Source organism: Paralichthys olivaceus, chromosome 20 (genome assembly GCF_024713975.1).
Source record: "Paralichthys olivaceus isolate ysfri-2021 chromosome 20, ASM2471397v2, whole genome shotgun sequence".
NCBI lineage: Eukaryota > Metazoa > Chordata > Actinopteri > Pleuronectiformes > Paralichthyidae > Paralichthys > Paralichthys olivaceus.
This window is the reverse complement of record NC_091112.1, coordinates 18,013,147-18,030,564: the sequence shown is the minus strand read 5'-3', so window position 1 is coordinate 18,030,564 and position 17,418 is coordinate 18,013,147. Positions and strand designations below refer to the sequence as shown.

At 40.0% G+C, this 17,418-nt stretch overlaps 1 long non-coding RNA gene across 1 annotated transcript; it reads left to right on the top strand.

Moving 5' to 3' along the window:
• The first annotated feature begins 219 nt into the window (after positions 1-219).
• Positions 220-11,085, top strand: LOC138405935 (uncharacterized). Its single transcript, XR_011239597.1, has 3 exons — positions 220-473; positions 9,167-9,227; positions 9,334-11,085. It is a non-coding gene; the product is annotated as an uncharacterized lncRNA (long non-coding RNA).
• The last annotated feature ends 6,333 nt before the right edge of the window (positions 11,086-17,418 follow it).

Below are 17,418 nucleotides of genomic sequence, written 5' to 3'. Positions count from 1 at the left end.
ATTGTCATTCACACAATGAAATTGGCTGTTTACCAGGTGTATAGCACATGCATACTGCAGCTTAAAAAACAAACTTCTTCTATCATGCACTAGTTAAGTAGAACAAGCCTCCACATGGGCTAAATAGCGAATTATTAAGAAGGTTATTCCCACTGTTTTAATTGATTTCCACAACAATGAAGTGTCTTGATTATCCACAGGCGAAGTCCCTGGTCGCCGTTTGCGTTATGACCTACTTCTACCTCCAATTTCAAAACACTTAGGGAATGTAGGGCAGCAGATATTACTGCTCCAAACCACTCAGCCAGCCAAACAATGACACACGGTAACACCGTGTAGTCGGGCACTTCTTTATCAAAGCGGGATGATTTGTTCCAGCAGGTACTGAGCCTGCAGGGACTGGAACAGATGGAGATCCAGCGAGAGGTGGCTGTCGCTGTGGAGGTAGCGGAACACTGTTTGGCAGATTGAAGGTGAGACCAGAAGTCAGAATTTAAAAAATGACCACAATTAAAATCATCAAATTCAATGAACAGAACACAAATATGATGGGCAGTTGCTACTTCCAAGCCCTGTTTGATAGTATGTGTGTTATATTGTATCGTAAGATTCATGTTTTATATTTAGTCCAAATAAAAATTAAGTCATTGAGAGCTTTATTATAGAGGGTGTCATTTTTGTAATAACTATATTTATACTTAGAAGTGCAGTGCCAGCTCTGAACCTGCTTGCTTGGAATGGGCAGTTTTCTTGGTCTGTGGTGATGCTGGTTGAACCATTGTTCTTCCTGAAACCTCAAAAGTGACCTGCATCGATTGAGCCACAGGCCTGGCCTCAGACCACAGAACCTTGGACTGCTTAGACACTGGAGAATCTGTTGCTGTTGTCATGAACATACCATTGTTGTGAACATACTTACTTACATACTAGTTGTTGTTAATGACAAGGTCCTTTAAGTTGATGAGTCCTGCATGCGTGTTGAATTGAACACTTACTTACAAGTCATTTACAGACGGATAGATTTTTGTTAATTATTTATATTTATGTAATTTATATTTTGGATTTTATGACGGGTCCACAGTTTGAACATGAACAAATTAGGATATTGTTCAACATCTATTTAGCCATATAGATTCACAATCAAAGAATTTTATTATTATAAAGTTAAATACTTTTTATAGTTATAATGAGCTATTTCCCCTTTATTATTACTAAAAGGGTGACAACTAATTGTGTTTTCTCCAAGCGTTGAAAACAACTTTTCATAGTCCAGATTCTTCAGTTTGCGCTTCATGGTCTAACAAAATGTTTCCAAAGACTTCCTCTTGTGTCAGCTTGTCATGATAAGAAAACTGTGACATAAAAATTAAGTTACAGCCCTTCACAGACAAATTTTGACCTTTAAGTTCTAAATATGTCAATCTGATTTTAGGTAAGTAGTGTGCATCACACAGCTTCAATGATGTGTTGCTCTAAGCAAATCAGACATATATATCAAACATCAGACATACACATACTGTATGTACTTAGGATAGGCTGTACATTGTGGAAGGCTCAAGTGGGGTTTAAGAGGTTTAAGAAACGGTTTAAGTGATTAGCCAGTGTGTCTGATATATTAAATATGAATAGTCCTGATGTTACACACCAGGCAGCTGTGTGAGTTCATGCAGTCGATCTCATCAGTTCAATGATTGGCACATTATACATTACACAGATCAGGCTAATAGATTAGAACTAATTCATTGAATTGGGCAGTCGGATGCACTATGCTGCTGCAATGACAAACGCTTAATCTACCACTGAGGGCGATATGAGCACTAAGGTCATGAGACACACACATGTATGTAGTAACCATGTTTGGATAACACGTATGAATAGTTTACACATGGATAGGTAGGCAGCTATGAGAATAATCTTCTGAACATGACTGCTGATCTGAAATATTCAGGTGGTCATGTTGTATCAATTATATCATCCAACTGCTGTACTGAAAAGCTGTATTGATTGACTTCTTATTTTATAATTTGGGGACACTTGTGCAAGCTATAAAAATGGACATGCAGTGCAGTCTCCATATTTTTTTGGAAACCAATTAACTCGTACATGCCGCTGCAACAGTAGTCCCTGGAGAGACTGGGTAGCTTGGGTGTTCTTCGGTGAGCTTGAAATGCTGAAACCTGTAGAAAATGCCCCCCATTATGAAGAAGGTTGTAGGCCAACATCAAGAAACACATGAGTTGCAGAGGGGTATCATGACTGACAGGTCCTAGATTGAAAATAAGTACAAGATGTCCACAAGTGAGGCTTGAGAGAATGCCAAACAAAGACTCAGTTTTGACCAGTAGAATGAAGAGATACACCCAAGAACCAGAAGCCAAGAGAACATCACCCATCCAGGGTCTTCTCTCAGCCTAAAGGGAATAGCAGCACAAAGACACATCCAACCAGAGGTGAGACTGACCAATACTGGAGGAACATGAGGGAGAAAGCCTTTCACAACACCAAGTTGCTGATGGTCCTAAGAGCCGTCCACATCAACCTCCCAGAACAGGAAGTAATCAAACTCATTAAGGCAGAAATCCAACTACGTGTCTCAGGCATGAGGAGCTGTACTCCACCAGGCAGGTCCACAAGCTCTCCTACTAGACTAGAAGATTAGAGCACTCAAAGATCGCCTAAGTGAGTTGTTAACAGAAGACACTCACCTGGCAGACACAGTTCAGGACAATCTTGATCCTGAAGGATTGGGGAAAACTCACCTCTCCACAGCATAAAGGTTATTTTAGGCATCATCATAAATAAGTCTAGTCGTCGTATGAGTCAAAACATGAGCAAAGCTCAGAAGGGTGGATTCTGATACCACCAGAAAAGATGGCACAAGACAAGACCTACAGTGAATAGAGCACTGGAATCCAATGCTCGGGCCACTGTGCAAGTCACCATCAAGCTCCATATGTGGCAATCCCAGCTGACAGTAACATTAAAAAATGAGAGGCACCACCAAAGTACCAGGGGCTTAAGGACTGTCAATGTTCTGTCTTTACTCAAGTAAAATATGGTTGAGGTTGAGAAAGACTGATGTTGATGATTAAACCTTAGTCATTTTTATGTTGCCATCTATCTAAAGTAATGTCTGATGTCGACAGACATTACTTCAGAGCTGTCATGATTTTGCCCCATAATTCTTTGTCAGGACTCTATTTTATTACTTCCTGTTTTACTTTGTAGTTACCTATCTTCGTTTTTTTACTTCCTGTCTTAGTTTAGTTTAGTAGTTTCCTGCTCTTGAGATTGTTTGTCCCACTCTCTTGTTTTTCACCTGTGTCCAATTATCCTTGCCTCTGTGTTCCCAGTCCTCTCCTGTCACTTTGTCTGTTCAGCTCCATTGTGTTTCACATCTGTTCCTTAGTCTTTCGAATTTTTCTTTGTTTAAACTGCCAGAACTTGCCCTCCCTACCTGCCCTTCGTCCTGGGTCTCTGTATTTTGGGCTCTACAGTAATAAGGCGCAGCTCAGCCTTCATGCTTTACCTATCATACTTTTCACTTTACTATATTAGCATCACATTACTTCTTGTGTTGGTGCTAAATGTTCCAACTGGCTTTGCATTTACACAAAACAGTTACAAAATTATAAATGTAAGCCATGGGAGACAAGGTTTATTTCTATTGCGTCTAACAGATGTGTGTAAAGCCAAAAGCACGGCTCATGAGAATAGATGACCAGATGTTCATTGGTTTCTTTGTTCCTTCATAGCATAATGATGGACACAGGGACAGTGTCATCTGCATGGAAAAATCCACATTTAATAAAAGGGGAAGTTAAGTGCATAAGAAATGAGAACATGATCTCTGGTGCAGCATGACCAATCCAATGGCTTGTTAATACATTCCCCAAACACATTCTAGGAAAGCCACGCTAATACTGAGTAATTCCTCCCTTTGCTCTCAAAGCAAAATGATGTCTTCGTGCCATGGATTCCACACGATGTCGTTAACACATCTTTGAGATTGTGGTCATTGTTGACATGATTGCATCACATCACATCTGACCCTGCCATCTGCAGCCTCAGCAGATATCCACATTCATCAGACCAGGCTCGATTTTCCAGGCTTTAAATGTCCAGTGCTGATGAGTCTGTGTCACTGCACCTTCACATTTCCTCTTCATGTATGCAACAGTATTCATGCTTGCTCTACCTCCACCTAGTACAACATTAAACACTAATAAAATGTTATTACTTTTAGTATTTAGTAATAGTAATGAGTAACAATGATTCAATCATATGATATAACACTGAGAAGACTTGCTCTACGTAATAAGAACTATACCACTGCCCACCACTGACTAGAGACACAATCAGAGCTCACATTTGTTTTTTTTCTATTCTGATAATCGTGCCAATTTATAACATCTAAAACAAAAAACAAACCAGAATCCATTAATTCCATTACACAACCTTGCAAAAAAGAGCGATGAGTAGGATTGTCAGAGCAAGTGTGTGTGTGTGTGTGTGTGTGTGTGTGTGTGTGTGTGTGTGTGTGTGTGGAGGAGGGGTCAGACTTTTGTGTTTCAAATTGGAACTGGCTGAGGAATGTGGGCTGTGAAGGGCAAGAGAACAAAAAAAGTTGGATTCACAGGGATTACAGACAACACTGAATGCCAGCTCTTTAGCGCATTCATTCTCTGGAGCTCATGTTTTATTCATTCTCCCTTTAATCAGGTGGTTTAACTGAAATCAAGATGTCTTTCTAAAGGAGGGTGCGGGCAACAATAACACATTCATGGGGTTGATTTTAATGTATTTTGGCAACAAAGTGGCCTCTGAGACTGTCTCTGTCTATTTGAAAAATACGAGCTTTCATTTGTCCCGTTGACCCAATGTCTGCTACAACATCATTCTACTGTATATCGTGCACTGACAAAACCAAAAATCACAGCAAATTTCATAGTCACACAAGGATTGACATATGCCAGCCGGAGTGAGTGAAGCAGCTTGGCCGGGCTTGTTCAAGGCCTTAATCAATGGGAGGCTTAGCTGGTGACACAAATGATCACGACAGCAGCAGAAGCCACAGACTGTAGCAAATCCCAGCTCATCTCATTACCACAGATGCATGAGAGGAGCCATGTTTCCATTTCTGCCAGATCTGTCACTGTGAACATTCTGAGGGTGGACAAAAATATAAAACAGCTATACATGTAAACATCTGGCTCCATGTGACCATACAGAGGGTAATCAACTGTGCTGCGCAATGGGTGCAGATTGTGTTTGACATATGTTGTCACTCGCAGCTGTTCAGCTCACACACAAACAGGTGCTACGGTGTGTGTAGGATTTTAATACTGAATTATTATGACTGTGTTCATTTGAAGACATTTGTATGATTAAAATGAACAAGTAAGGTTAAAATTAGTTTTATACCTTTTATACCTTAGCAATGGATTCACCACTTTCCTTAACTTACACAAATTGCTAAGTGTAGTTTAAACATGTAACATAGAAGCCAGATACTACACAACAATAATAAAAGTGAAGGGTTAGAAGCATCTGTGCAACACAACAACAAATGCAGACATGTTGGTAATTTGGTCCATCTATCATTATGTTTTCCTCTGAAGGTTGATGTGATGAAGGACCATGAAAACAAATACATTTTCAGTGTAGCAAGCCTCAAGTTCCTATGAAGCCGTTTTTCAAATTAAATACATCAAAAATATTTATTGGGTGATGACACTGCTACGTGTCAGTAACGGACTGGAGGTTTTCGTCACAACACTTTGAATTCCCATGATTTTCTTCAATCCTACAGTCCATAGTCGACATTATGAAGACACTATTAAAAATAAACCTAGAAGTTCATGTTGTTGCTACATCACAACCAAATTCTGACAACGCTAACACTGCCTATTATTTAGAGAACATGCGAAAGCAATCACCGATAGATCTCTTCAAGCTGACACAAACTGTTCATCATCTTCATTCTGTATGACTGGTCTGTGCAGCTGCACCCTTGTAGTTGTAATTGATTTACATCCTTTAAAGTTAAAGCTCTTTTAATGTGGTATTGCTATTTTTTCCAAGTGCAGAAAATGTAATAAAATAGACTTGTTTAAGACAGTAGGCCTATCACACTTCAGCCAGCTATTTTGTTGCCCTAAAATCAAACAGATATATTTAGACCTGCTGCTCTGTGCCGTTCAAACCAAGCGGTATTCCCCTCTCAATCTGAATGGCTGTGTTCTGCTGCCGCAGCACAACCAGGGGTCTTCCACACTGTCAAAGGCTTCGTTGAAAGAATACCCACTCTGAATCAATCCCTTATGTAGTGGACACAGGAGCCGATTCACAGCGATAGGTTCCTCATAACTGATCTAAGTTTTCCATACAAAGCCTTCCGTTGTGTAGCCAGGAGCCAAACTGTCTTCCCATGACCAGCAAGACTGGACATGTCTAAAGCAGTGTCAGGGAGCTGTGACGGGCCTGTGTCATGGATTACAGGACATAAGTGGCCACTGGCTTCTGCTCTGCTGTGGAAAATAGCAAGGACAAGGGAGAGTACAGGGATTCGTACAAATTGTGGATTCATGTGGAAGAGTCAAACATGGTGGTCACAAGAACAGTTTGACTCTCCATTCAGACACAGAACCATGGTACCTGAACCCACTGGCGCATCCCCACAGCCTGTATGAGAAGAGAACGAAAGTGGTGTTATGCTCCTTTTTGGACATTCTGTACATTACCCCTGTGACTCTCCATTGGCTGTCTTGTAAGCCCCGGGCAGAGTGAGCTTCTGGGTCCTCCTTTGGGATTTTGGGTGATAATATGCAGCAATGTTTTTTTCGTTGAAGTACAGCAGACATTAAGCTCGAGAGTCAAATTCTGGTGTCAAATGTTGATCAGTTCAAAAAATAAGGCTCATTTATTAAAACATCTTGACTGTAGCTGGTTATGAAAGCAATGCCTATACTGGATACCTTATTGAGTGCATTGCTAACCATGTAGCACTCAAAGGACATTATAGTGAAAGGGTCTGTCTAGATGACGAGGACAGACTTCATCAATCTTACCATGCTGTGCTTGTGTCACACGGGAAAGTTGCTGATAGATATGCTTATCTCATCTTTTAAAGGTAACTGGAGAATTTCATGGTTTTGTAATGGAAATCTCTCTGTCTCTTATTCAATGATGGTAATACCTGTCAGTCAAGTGGGCGGGCCACCACCACCACACTGAAAAACCTCCTATAGAATCTGTCACTATTGGTTTCCATAGAATTTGGTGAAGACATCCAAGGTTCATTGAGAATCAACCCACATTATTTTTGATTCGCTCCTGAATGAGTGCTATCTTGGGTTGAAGTGTTTTACTTTGTCTCATACTTGTTAGACAAGTTCTTGTAAAGACAACATCAATTTGCAAATATTAGCATCACAACAAGTTAAACTAAGATTGTGAGCATTGTCTGCTCAACACAATGGCACGTTGTTTGTTCATTAGCATTGAGCGCACCATACTGTCGTGGCCAAGGGTCAAGAAGAAGAAGAACCACTGAAAGCAGCAAGATGGGAAGTTCACCTCCTTTCATTTTGTCAAGGACATAAATAAATCACTTTTGGCATTTGGGGATTACAAGTGATGTTGAACTGACCTGCAAGGGTACATTTTCAAAAATGTAAATTTGTCTGCTGGCTATGCAGTATTTTGTTGGACAGCTGTCAGCAGAAAAGCAATGCAGTAGTGTGTTAGGAAGTTTGGGGTTCTTTACCTGCTGCAGACATTTGTCTGCAGAGGAGAGGATCATCAGTGTACTATGATCCCTATTATCTGTGACCCTGACCTCTCTCTTGTTAGCTAAGCCACACCAGTCCTATCTTCTGAGAAGTGCAACCATGTTCAGCTGAATAGCATCAGCAAATAAGTGGGTTCCTATTTCACTACAACACAAGGTGCTAACTATCTATTTACTACTATCTACTACTAGCTACTATCTATCTAATTTTTAGAATTATTTGTGTGGACATGCTTGTGCCGTTATTACACAATGACTGTAGAGATGAGAGAAAATGAGAGAGAGAGAGAGAGAGAGAGAGACATGTCAGAATAATGATACACATTAGTTAATAAGTCTAGATCTTAACCCCAAAGTCTGGCGGCATGTCTTTAGGTTCTTATATGGAATGTATTAACAAGATGTTGCCTGCCAACGTAACATAAAGTCATTTTGAGAGTAACCCCATTAATGTCTGTTCCAACAACTACAGCATGATTAAACCTTCTATGGTTATGTTTAGAGGTGGTGAGGATGTTAGCACTGTTGCCTCACAGCAGTGCTATTGCCTCTCGGTTTGAATCCCAGTTGGACCGTGTCCTCTTTATGTAGAGTGTGCATGTTGTCCCCGGGTTTGCATGGGTTGGTTTTCCTCCCACAGTCCAAAGGCATGCAGGGGATCATTTATTCTCTAAATTGTCCATAAGTGTGAATGGCTGTCTCTAAATGTTGGCTTTGCGATGTGCCTGGCAAGCTATCGATGGTGTACCCCACCCACCCCTCGCTAAATGTCAGCTGAGACTGGATTTAGTGCCCCTCATGACCTCCCCCGTAAGTGGTAGGCTATAGACAACGGATGGAGGGTTATGTTTGGCAGCCATGGAGAAGGAAATGCTCCACACACTTGGATAATTCAATCTACGCTTCTTGACATTCTGTGTAACCTCAGTTTTATTATGTCTGACACATATTTCCTTTATTTTGATTTCCTGCTTGCTTTCTGTATCAATTATCATCAGTGTGTATAAAAGGTTGTATTTGAGGAGCTTCCTGTGTCTGTGGTTCTGTGTTCTGCATTACCCAGGAGTAATTACATTTAAAAAGGCCTTGATGGGATCAGAAATTATTTTTTGTCCCTCAAACATACATGTGCAGAGCCTTGCCTTCCTCACATGTCATGACTGCTGTGCTGTAAACAAGATTACATTGTGTCAACCAAAAAAAAGAACTTAAATTAAATGTTTAAATTTGTCATGACTTTGTCACAACTCCTTGCCCTAACTTTTTTTTGGATAGAGATAGACTGACACACTTAATGCCTGTTAGGCAAAAGAAGACCTGATGCTCACAAACGGCCAAAACATACAAAAATAACATATCATGTCATCTCACCAGGTGCAGAAGCTTCCAGACATCCCCCCCGTGTGTTACGGCCATCACGTAACAAGACATTGCTGTACGGTGACTGTGTAGTTTGTTCTACTTAGCATTCCTCATATTTCTGAATTTCCTTGTGATTCATCACATTTCATTGATGCATCTCTCTTTGTCCTCTTATTTAGCAAACAGACAGAGGGTCTCTTCAACACACACAAGCCAAACCCCGAGTGGTTAAGGAACACAAAGAGGGATTGAGATGATGGGTGCGGCCCAAAGCAGAGGAGGACAGAGGCAGAAGTGTCCTGCGAGGGGACAAAGACAACACCATCTGACTGCAGATGATTGTTTCAGTCATTAACATGGGTTTGGGCCTTCACAGGCGTCTCAGCGGGGCTTTTCTCTGCTGACACAGGCAAAGCTGTTATTGAGCAAATAATGATGCTGAAGTGGAGCTAATACGATGACTTCCACTCGTCCTTGTTCCCAAGATGATGTCCTGTTGCCTTTTGTAGAAAAAAGTACAAAATACATCACGTTTTGAAAAATAGATTAAGACCTACACTTTGACAGCAGTAACATTGATCAACAAAGGTTTTACCAATTAAATCCTATGTCACATACTGCTGTAAGCTTCGGTTTCAGTTAAAAGTATTTAGTTTAGTTATAGAATTTTCTGGACTGAAGAGAGATTTTATAAAACTTGTGAATCCTTTCTTGCTCCGTCTTTGTTCTATTTCACCACATTGCTTAAGCAGGTGTCAGTGCGTAAGCGCGTCAGCCCTGGATTTTATTACATAACTTCCCAGCGCTGGTTACCTGCTGGTTATGCTACACTCGCAGGTCCTTCTGTCAGCTCCATCCAGAGACACTTTGCATTTCAAAAGTGTATCTCTGAGCTTTGCAGATTGAGCCGAGCTTCATGAATTGCATCAGATCAGAGCTGAGTTTTTGTATGACACTTTTGTATGAAAACATAATGGGTTTTAGTAACCTGATAAATGCCAGCATGTTAACACTAACATTCAGTCAACTTTTACAATGAAAGACAAAAGGGAACAAGGGCCAGACTTTACAAACTCTTTAAATAAGATAATTGCATGTTTCAAGTCATTCTGTGTTTAAAATGAACCACATGTATTGAAAGTCAATCCCATTTTTACACCCTTTTCATTGCACTAGCCATTTAATGTGTTTGCATTGTGTAATTAAATATACCTACATTTATATATTTTGTTGTAAATTGCAGGGTTATATTGCCCACACTGGAATATTAACAGGACACAAGTTAGGCACATCCAGGATGAGTAACCTCTGTCTGCTAATAGGAGGCAGAATCACAGGTCAGAAGAGCATATATATAAATATGGCCTACTGAGCCGTGACCTGGATGCCCTGGATATAAATGCCCTATAATAATAATAATTCAGTAAAACTACAGTACAAGGTCTTTGCTAGATCCCAAGTTACACCCTTATTGTCCTTATATTAACTATATGTGTATATGTCAGTGTTATATACACCAGTGGTTGTCTGGACTCATTGGCTGTGGTCGAACTGCAGATCAGCTGTGTGTCAGTTGTCTGTTGTTCACACAGGCAGTGTGTCTGCTACTGGTGGCGGAGCTGCTGGTGTATCTACTGTATTTCCATCTATACAAGTTTGATTATGTACTAAACTAAACACGAGGACGTTACAGTATGAAATTGTCTAATGTCCAGTCTTGCGATAACAATCTTTGTCCCGTTAGAACAAATCAATTCATTGATATGTGTTCGGGAGAAACTGAAATACGTTTGTGACATAGACAGATAAACATTGCGTTTCACTGCAGAACAAACAGAGAAAATGATCTTTCACCTGAGTTTTAATGTTTATCTGTTGAATTTGTGTCACAAACAAATGTTTGCAACACTTTCTGTATGCTATTCAAAATAAAAGCACTCCAGCGTTTCTGTTGACAAAATCCATTCTTTTGTTAATAAAAAGGGTTTTTTATGGTGAAATATTTGCAGGAGCAGAAGATGCACGGCTTCATACTATATTGTACAAATAATTATTTGAGTACACAGGACAATAGTCATATTTATGGTAAAGCCCGTGTAAAAACGTTGTGCTGCAGTAGCAACTCCTGAACTGAGAAGCTAAATATTGAACAGATGTAAATACGAATGGATATTAATGTGAGTATTGTGCATTGAATTGATAACGTTGCATAACTGCCTTTCTTTGTGTATATCTATGCTCGTTCATTGAGCCTTAACATATATTGCAAAAATAATAAATATCAACCTAAATTGGTTTTTAGGAAGATGTCTGGGTGGTACATCTTGGATTAAGTTTAGAAAAAGTGATCTTGGGCTTGAAACTCATGTCAACAGTTGGATCAGGACTGTGTTGAGGTGGTTTGAAAAAATCTGACTGACCCTGGTGGCTGCATGGGCATAAATAACATAATCATTTTCCAGTTCAGCCTCTTAAAAGCTGCATAAAAAGTCCAGATAAAAAGTACAGAAACCTTGCATTTGAAATAACATAGCAAAAAATAAGAAAGCTGGAGCATTGAAATGCTCTAACACATTGTAAGAAACTGAGTGAAAATGGCCTTCATGTCACCTTGAAGCCAGTCCCTGGTGTTCAGAAAGAGCCATGTAAGTAATCACAGCAGCAGTCTGAGTAAATAATTAAATACAAGTAAATATTTAAAAAAGTAAACAAGTTGATAAGCCCAGTGGTTATGAAGGTCGCATGGATTTCCAGCAGAATATCCTTGTTTATGACAAACTCCTACATCTCCCACTGCAATATTAATCCCTTCAAAATAAGGGCGACAGATTATGTGAACAGTATCTCTGCCAATTAAGATCAGTTGCAATCTGCTCTCTAAGAGGAACTTCAACAAATTCTGTTTAAAGGTTTTGAAAAACGATTGCATGGGTGAAATAAAATGTTTCTCCAGAGCGACCTATGCAAAATCTATGGTGTCCTCAAGTGATGTCACTTGAGTCAATGTCTCGAGGTTGGAGGCTACAGTACGTTTGCCACCATTAGCATAACACACCCTGATCTCACGGTTAGTGGTCGAGTTGCATCGTGCATAACATTGGAATGAGGTTTTGCTGAGGACAAAGAGTGCATGATATAAAATAGACATATCTCTGGTTATGCTGCACAGTCTACATGTAGGGATTAGGTTTGTGTATATTTTCACTTTGCAGTGGTCTGAAGTGGCTGCACAAACAGCTTTGAAAACCACAGGGCAAAATACAAGTCAGGAAGAAGGAGCCAATAGCAGCCTCCATATATTGAGCTCTCATGTTGACAACATATTTACCCAGGTTTGTCAACAGTGCCATGTCAGCATCTAATCCATGTTTGTTGGGTAGTGGCTCTGATAAGATAGAGCATTGTGAATTTCTGACAATAGGAAGCTGGGTCTGAAGAGAGACAATAGCCTGTGACAACAGTTTTTGGGACACAAGATGTAACATGAGCTGTCACCAAGTAGCCTGCTAAATCCAGCTGAAATACTCGTTTCCTAACCACCTCATTGGTAGAGCACAGGCTGTCTTTGCCTCATGCCCTCTGCTGTGCTCTTCCCAGGCAGTCTGATTATGTAAGCTGTTATCCAATCGAAGCCTGTCTGGATCGCGCAGTCCTCTGTGTGCCTGTTTGTTTGCATAGTATATAGCGGAGAGCAGGACAAAGAAACCTGGATATTTGAGAGAGTTTTATGTAACTAAAAGCCACACAGTATGTCGTCACAATTCCTCCATCCGCCGACTGCAAATGCACTTGGCACTGATGTAAAGCAGAGGAAAGCTCACAGTAGAGTCACAGATGTGACAGTTTGGATAAACAAATAATTAATGCGGGTGTTATTGACTAAGCTTTATTCAGAAAACTGCACGCTGCTGTGTGTCTCATGAAAGCCTGAGTGTCCTGTACTTACAGCGATGATCGAACTGGGATGTCAGCCAGTGAGTGGGTAGAGAGTGAATGGTGGGTTCCCTCTGAAAGAGCATAATGTCCTTCAGGAGCATCAGGGGATGCTCAGTCTCTCTTGAAATGTTGAATCCTTCTTACAAGTGGGTATGAACCATGCAAAAGTGTAAACAGTTAAGCAGTCTGTTACTGTGACCAAATAAGTCCAGGGGTCTATGGTGCAACCAGAGCTACATTTATAGAATGTTCGAACAAAGTCCATGTTGGATGGTTGAATTTTAGCTGCGACCCTCACCCCAAATAAACTCTGACTTCAAAATTGAAGCAACGCTGTCTCCAACAGTTTTTGTAACTTTCTGAAATAGACTGCATTAATTGATTTGCTGCGTTTTGGAGTGACAATGGAACTAAGCCCCTCTAGTTGCGGATCCTTAGCATTACAGTATTGATTCTTATGGTGCATCTCCAGGAGAATATGTTCCGCCTTCTTGATTATTGCAGTTGCTTTATTTGTTTATTCAGTGAGGTGCGAAAAAGAACTGCTGATTCTGTAATCAGAGTCACAGAGGGAAGGATCAATATGGTTCCAGACACATGTTGCAGTCAAACATGGCTTCACTAACTCGTAGACCACTTGCCAGGGCCATGCTTCATAATCAAGTGCTCATACCACAGGAGATGTTTTTATCCCTCTATGGCCACCAATCACTTTCAGATTTCACAATATCCGGTGTGAAAATGACACAAAATGAGGATGAGCAGCTGCTGGCATCAAAAGGTATCAGTCAAATGGTGCAGAGAGACGAAAATAAAAGGACAGTGGATCTTTGCTGCCTTTCTCTCTGGTCTCTGTCAGTTCAGTCAGCTGTGATTTCCATATCAATATTTGAGTGACACTGAATAATTTAGAGGCGTGCAGTGACACAACGGGATGCAAGGCTGAGTGGCGCCCTGCCACCATGCTTATTGTTTGTGTGTGTGTGTGTGTGCACATGCATTTGGCCAGTTGCATTCAGAATATATATTTGCAAGTCAACAAACAGAAATTGAAAAAGCAATCATGTATGTATGTATGTGCTGGCATTGGTACAATAGGCTCTCAAATTGTCTGCCGAGGAGCCATTTGGTTCCTTGAGAGCAATTCTGATTTATTTAAGTTCAGCTCAAGGAACAAACGAAATATTTATAAACCAAATATTCATAGAACGATGGCATCTGAACTGGTTTTCCATTGCACTGCATACTATGTTGATAGAGTAGGAAAACATGCCAGAGAAGTACCACCCTGATGATATATCATATGTATGTGTGATTTTGTCAGCTTGAAGAGAGCATAAGCACATAAGCTCTGCAAACAAGCTATCTCTCTGCCATTAATCTTCTGGGATTAGTAAAGCTCCCAGGCCAGACATTTTTGTAGGTGTCAAATTGAAACAAGGTATTTCACTTTAAGTGAAATTATATAAAAAACATATTTAAAAAGAGGAGTTAATTGAACTAAAACATAGTTAATGGATCATTATGGTAAATTTTCACGTCACTAACACGTCAGAAACTGTGAAGCTCTGCCACCTTGTTGTCTTACAATTGTCGCATTTTGCATCACACAAGAAAAAAATCACTGTTGCACGTCGGCCTCAAGATGTAATAAACACAAACGTTCGATTTGCGTGCCTACTCCCAGAAGTTCAACGTGCATCACAGTATCACACAGGCAAAGTTGCAGCATCCCTCAGGGTTGATGATGCTGCCTTAGATCTGTTGAGGCTGACCTTGGTGATGGATGTAGCTCGTCTTGTGAGCATGAAGCACACAGCGACTGCTTTGAATCCTTGGCTACATCCTTTTACTCTGATAAATGACCTTGAAATCATGCCTCAGTCTTTTCAATCATTCATTGTGCAGACCTCGTCCCATCTTAGTTAACATCTAGACTCTTTGGCTCTTCCATAGATGGTGACGGAGGTGAAGGATTTAAGTTGTTGCTGTGGTCTGCTGGTTTTCAGACATTCTCTGACACCGAAACACATCACATGTTTTCATCCATTTAACAAACATAACACACAGAAGATAAATAAATATTCTCCACATGCATAGCAACACAAATCATTGTAACCTTATGGTGTGGTGTGCAGGTTGAACCATAATTCCCAATCCCATGAGAAGACCTGCAGGTCGAGCTCAGTTCAGAATGTGATCAAGCTCTGTTCCGAACTATCTTACACAAATGTTGCATAGTGTGCAAAACTAGGATTACTATAATTTGCCAGGTCGTACATTAAAGCATTTTTGCCGGTTGGTTGGTGAGGGTTGTATTATCCACACAGACGCAGTCACAGTACCCTTTATGCAGTCAGCCAACACAGATCAGTTTGACACTGGAAAGACTAAATGCCCCTCACTGGCTCCGTCCCAAAAAGTCCTATTTTCTTACTGCATCACATCACCTCACCCTGTGTACAGATTAAACATAAAAATCCTTAAAATACACAGGAATTACAGCAAAATACTGAAATAACTGATACATGTTGGTCCAGCCATTCCCAGATCACTGTTTTACTTTTAATAATGACCATTTTGATTGATTGATTTGTTAGATTGTTGTTTTTTTGGCACCTGCATCAACAAATACCTTTCACTGAACCACCCCCCCCCCCCACAATATGGTATGGTGAAATTAACCTTTTCTACCTTTCAGAATAAATTATCATGGAGTAAGACTGAAAATAATCTAAAATCAAAGTGTCTGTATAATCTTTCATTTTTGTGTTTATTTGTTCATCATTGTAATCGAATAAGTTTAAAAATTACCCTTGTGTGTTTGTTTGTTTGTGTGTGTGTGTGTTTGTTTGCTTAACTTAACGAATCACACTTATTACGACTGCATTGATTTTAATAGAAATAATCCCAAATTTTGTGGACATACCTGATATACTGTATATGTGTTTAACTGAAACACATTGCAGTTAAACGTGATTCACGCTCATCGAGTCTTGACAAAACCTCCTGGTGCTCAGTTTAGATAAACAGAGGAGGCTAACAGTTGGCTAACTTGAATGCCAAGTTGAATGACATGTGAGCAGCTTGTGGAATTTCACATCTTGCACCCAGTGTTTAGGTAGTTATTATTTGAACTCATGCCCAGTGAAAGTTGTGCACTGAGCCCAAACAGCAGGTACAGTACACGTGCCCAGGTGTTTCCATAGAGCTGATAATATGAACTGGTGGACTGGAGGATGTTTCCTCATATTCTCTCTATCACTATAATTAACTTATAAACTGTAACATTATGCAATGTGATAGTAATGTAACTCATTATGCAATACAAATGTATTACACACTATCAGAGCAGTGAATACCATGAGTCACACTTTTATTTTGTTTAGACCAATTCCATTTAAAGACAGAAGTCGTAAGTATGCTAATAATGCTAACATTATTCTGAATATAGTGTGATATATCCCTGTACAACATAATGTTGTATACCATACCAGTGTGGGCTGCTGTTTGTGCTCTACAATATGGTGTAGATACTGTAATATACCACAGAATACCATGGAATGCCATAGCATACTTTAATGTAGTTGATTGTAAGATACCATAGTATGTATTTTATATTAAGCATCATGTGAAGTCAAGTGAATCACTGCATAGTCCGAGAGTGACATATTTCCCCATCATGTAATTATACCATAGTGCAGACTACTGTACAATACTTTAATGTAGCATACTGTAGTTTTCCCTAATGTAATTGTACTATTGTAATATCGCATAATGTACTAAATTACAAAAAACAAATGAGTATAATGTATATCCTGCATAGCAGTACACTACAGTACATATGTTTAGTATAGTATAAATATTACACAGTAAGTGTTAATCCTAGTACACACACATATATATATATAATACACAGTATAATACAGTCCAGTATAGTACAGCATAGTGTAAGACAGTATAGTGTATTGCCAATGTGTCTGCAGAACAGACTGCTACTCTGGTGAGTATGTGGTTTAAAAAGAGTGAGCGGCTGCTCTTTGCATTCCACTCAGCCACTGTTGACCCAGAGACTTTGCCTCTGTCTCTGTGACTGATCAGCCATTTATCAGCTCTGTATCTTGTGACTGGAGGCTGCTGTCACTGCCTTCCTCCCTCTGAGTTGCCTGGAGACTGTTGCTCCTCTATCCACTTAAGGTACAAGGACAAACGGGATGAAGCAGTAATCCGCTCTGGAATATAGTGTCACAGAACATGGTTTCTTGGTGGAATGCCTCTGTGTTTCTTAATATGAAAAGGGGAAAGTCAAACTTTCTCAATTTAACAGT